The following is a 4,998-nucleotide window of genomic DNA, read 5'->3' as shown; positions in this document are numbered from 1 at the left end:
TGAAAGGGATAACGCAAAATGTTTCCATTGACTGACTCTTGCCTTTTCATTCCTCCCAAGAAGGGGACAAGCCAGTGACACACTCCAACCAACAGTTGAATGCTTTTCTTTCCCTTCAAGCACTGGAGTTGGATCTGCATGGATTGATGGAGAATGCCTCCTAGATCCCTGTCTGAGCGAGTAGCTGAATTACTCTCACCTGCTTCCGTTCTTGGGCACTAGGAATGTGAGGTCCAAAAGTATCAGCAGCAAAGACATCTAATAAACCACCTGCTCCTTTTCTGGTAGGCTCTACCTACCCCAGGCTGTACCCTCCCCAGCTGTAATGCAGCCATTACCAGGCATGCCACTGCCCTCTGCTGACAAAGCCTCTGCCCACCCACCCTATGAACCACCCGGTCATCCATTGCCTCTGCCTGGCTTTGTGCCCACGCACATGATTGCACATGACAAGTACATGCCTGCAGGTTTCTACCCTTCTCCAGGCCTTCACTTACCAATGGGCTAATACCCACCAGGACCCTACCCACCAGGGTCCTATCCTGGCTCTAGGGGCCACATGTCCACAGTCTTGGTCCCATCATGGGCTGCCACCACAGTGCCAGTGTTGCAGGAAGGGATCTTTGAAGGTGCAACTGTGCAGACAGTGTGCCCCCACTAAGAGAGCTGGTCATCACCACCAAGATCTCCTTCAAGACTGGCCTAATGAACTTTGTCCTGGGTTATTTCTACTGCTTCATGGGGTGAGATCTTGGCTGCTGCTTGATTCCCTGCCTCATCCATCACTTCAAGGATGTGACATACACTTGTCCCAGCTGCAAAGCCTACATCTAGACATACAAGCACTTGTGCTGAGGGGGCCAGATTTGGCCACCCCACCAATCCAACTGGCGCCATGTGCTTTGCTCCCCAGGCTCAGTAGTCATTAACCCCCAACCCCCACCTAGGGTTGAAAATTCTGCCCCTGTACCCTGAAAATTCTGTCCTCCCCTTGCCCTTCTCTGAGCATCCCATTCTTCCAGAAAAAATTCCATTGGGTGTGAGGCCAAGAGCCAGTGAGTGGCGTGGGGATGGCACTTGTGTGTTACTGGGGCATTTGCAATCCAGAAGACAAGCTGAAGAGGTTCCCTTACAGGAGTGCTCATTCTTCCTTTTCTGTATAAGGCTCAGGCGGATCCTTACTCTTCTTGGGAACAAGAGTGCCAAGAAAACATCAGCATGTCCCAGAGGAGGCTCTATAGTGAGGACTGTGTCTGGACCAACAGTAGTTCCTGACCTGCTGGAATGAGGTCAGGGCCTCATCTAGGGATAAGTGGATGCAAGCAAGAAAGGGTCTTAAAGCCTGGGTTTATGTGGGGTATGGTATCTTGGATACCATAGTGAGTGAGGTAAGAAAGAAATGACTGCCAAGCCTGGACCAGCAGAGCTCTCAGGTATGCAAACCTAGGACTTTTACCCACTGTCCAGGAGGTACCCAAGAGCTGCCTGGTATAAGACAAAAAGGCAGCTGAGCTTTTTAAAACCAGGTAACTTGCCTCTCTTCTTACCTAGCTTCCTTCAGTCAGTCAGTGTGCTGATCTCCTTTCTGGCCAAACCTCTGTGAACCCCTTAATTTTCTGGGGGCCAGAATGAATGAATGCCCATGAGCCTGTCCTGTCTACTATTTTTATGTCTGTGCAGTGTATGGGTGCAACTTCTGCCTGGTGGTTTGCTGATAGAAGATCAGAAGATAGTCCTCATAGGCTTCATTGGTCTCAAATAAGCATCAGTCTTTTTGCTATAGCTGACTCACTTCCATAATGGAGCACTTCAGTAGGGTCAGCTGTGGCACTGGGCTGTGTACCAGGAAGAAGTCAGAATATGTAGGGGTGTCCTAGAGACATGAGTCATGCCCAGGATGTAAGCCCAAACCTGTCCATTTCTTGAATGGTCTGTGAAAAAGTCCTTGTGACACTATCCTGGTGTCTCCCTACCATTGCATGGCCTCCCGTCACTGTAAGCTCTGGCCTTGTTCCAGTTTGTAGTTTCCTTAAATTGGTCCATTTACTGCTCCCCCAAAAAAAGGAAAATCAGAGTAGAGTTTACAATGACTCAGTCCACATTTTCATAAGCACTATGCTAAGTTTGAATCAAAATCAGCAACATTTTACTGTTTTAAACTCCAGTGTTTATCTTCATCTACAGACTGTTATGTGTTCAAATGAAGAGGCCATAATATAAAGAAATAAAGATGTTTTATCAAAGTCATTTTCTATCACTAATGATATGAAGTATAAATATATCAAATAACGTTTATTATTTAGTCTGTTTTGCAATAATGATCACATTAATTTTTCCAATCCGGGAGCATAGGCTCTGACTTAGTCTCTTAATGTATTCATTTCATGGTCTCTCTATAAAAATACATGTAATATACTCATCATTCCAGTTTGATCCTTGTAGGTGGAAGGGAATTATATATGTATATGTTTGGTGGTGGCAGAGCACTTGTAACAGAGAACTCAGTCGCTTCTAGCAGATGGGAATGATCATGAATTTCTATAGTCAATGGAAGTATGATTGAGCCCAATGGAACCCTCATTGCTAGAGGTACATTGTCCTGACTCAGCTAACAAGGCATATAAACCAAACACCAATTTCTTTCTAGAACCCACTGAAAGGAATGTAGGCTTGAATTTTTTCTGAAGAGACATATACCCAGTTTCTGACATACAACACATATTGAATTTATCTGCTTAAAACATTAGACATGTGGGGAATCCATATGGCAGGAAGGGATAAAAGAATATTACAGTATAATGAGACTCTCTTCACTGGGCATGCTGAGGGTTACATAGACCTTTGCATTTGTGTTTCTTCTTTAAAGAATGCTGGACATATTGAGCTGGCATTACCACTTATAGTACAGTGCATTTCTTTTAAATTTTTAATTTGAAGTCTTTTATGTTACGCTTACACCAAACTAAACTATTTCTTTTGTGAAGTCCTTAGTCGTTTCCCAAAGTATTATATAATCATCTGTATTATAAATTGATGGGATTTGGTGTTGTTTGCTTTAGTGTCTCTGGAAATATTTTATAGTTTTAATGTTCTTATAGTTCATGTTTTGCTTAATATCATGAAATGTTCAACTAAATATGCAGATTAATATTTAGATGGAGCTTGCAGAGGATACCCTGTGTAGACTTCTGAAACTACTTATCAGAAATCCTCCTTTTTCATGTATACATGTTCCACCACAGTTCCAGTTCTATCAATTGAATCAACCTTTCTATAAGTTTCATTTTCGCAGCAAAAAGGAAGGATTCTGCTTTGGCTCATCTTCCTACTTATAAAAAGTTCTTCCAGGTGGCAAGCCAGAGTTGTACAAATCACTCATTTCTTCCACTTTCCAAATTATCAGACCTACTTACTTATTTGTAGCTTCCATATTTCAAAATTTTAAAAATAATTTTATAATTATTTTCCATTTTCCTGTTTTCAGACTCATTTACTATCATGTATAAGATATCCATTTTGTCTCTTTAAAGACTTGTAATTAAATAATTTCATCTTTAAAAGTCACACGTGTACAAATGCATGCCATTAACATGTATATATGTGTATATATTACATATATGTGTGTATGCTTTCAAAAATATGAACACACACACACACATATATATATCAAATAAATTGTTATGACTTGGACATTCTCAGGAGATTATTTTCTGGTCTGTGAAGATACTTGGTAACTTCAACAAGAAGTCTATTATGAGAGAGAGAGAGAGAGAGAGAGAGAGAGAGAGAGAGAGAGAGAGAGAGAGAGAAAGGAAAGAAGGGAAGGAAGGAAGGAAGGAAAAGAAAAAAAGACCAGGAAAGAAAAAAAGAAAACTGGTTACATGAAAGCCTACTGTTATAGGATATTTATTATAATTTTAGTGAAAACAAGCCCTGTAAGTCAAATATAGAAACAACTCTACATTTAAATAGACACACATTGACATCTTTAATTAATTCAAAGAAAATATTTGGCTAGCAACCCCATTTTTTAAAAAAAGGTACAGTCTGGCCTGAGATTTGGAACGAAGAAATCACATAGAAATGAATATCTTGTAGTAGAAAAGGAAGAACGAAAGTGCCATATGCTCATCTCTCCCTCAGTACACTGAGCCTGGAATATATAAAGTCAAGTACAAGGGAAAGGTGCAAAAGCCCATATTTACTTATCAGGCTATTTTAATTTACACACACACACACACACACACACACACACACACACACACACACACACCACAATACACATACACAAAAGCTGTCACTGTTGTCAGTAATAGCATTGGGATATTAATATAGTATTCCCATTCATGGGTTTTTAGAATACTTAATGGAATATACTTGGAGAAGTAAATTTGTCCACAGAACTCTCTCAACATTCCCAGTCAAACTCTCTACTCATTTTATCCAATTTGACACCTTCTTCTCCCTTCAGCCAATCACCATTTGACTTTCTCCTATGAATTTAATTGCAATAGGTATTTCCCATAAGTAACACCATATAATGCTCATCTATTTACTACTGTCTTTTTCTACTTTTTATATTGTGTCAAGCTTTCCTTCATTTTTAGACATAACAATATTCTCTGGTACATAGATCTCACTTTGTCCACTCATCCTCTAGTAAATAGTTTACCCCATGTTTTTTCTATTAATAATGTTTGAAACAGTGTTGCTAACCCAAATATTTGAGCCTCGTTTTATCCTTCATCTGAACATTTACTTTGAAGTTGAATTGTTGGACTACATGTAGGTGCCACGCAATTATTTCTCAGGAACTGCATAAAACGTTGACAGTCTTTTTCCTAGTTTGTAGTCTCTCCATCAGTGCAGAGTGCTCCCGTATTTCTTCTCCTTCCACTTCCATGGTGTTCCCTGAGGTCTGAGAAGAAGGATTTGATGGAAACATCACATTTAAAGGCTGAATGTTCCAAGGACTCTCTCAGTCTTTGTCTCTGTCAT

General features: G+C 40.5%; 1 pseudogene; it reads left to right on the top strand.

Annotated features, from left to right (window-relative positions):
* Positions 1-319: 319 nt before the first annotated feature.
* On the top strand, positions 320-855 carry LOC127204673 (cell death-inducing p53-target protein 1-like; annotated as a pseudogene).
* The last annotated feature ends 4,143 nt before the right edge of the window (positions 856-4,998 follow it).

The sequence above is a fragment of the Acomys russatus genome, chromosome 20 (assembly GCF_903995435.1).
Source record: "Acomys russatus chromosome 20, mAcoRus1.1, whole genome shotgun sequence".
Lineage (NCBI taxonomy): Eukaryota > Metazoa > Chordata > Mammalia > Rodentia > Muridae > Acomys > Acomys russatus.
This window is presented reverse-complemented; position numbering and strand designations above follow the sequence as displayed.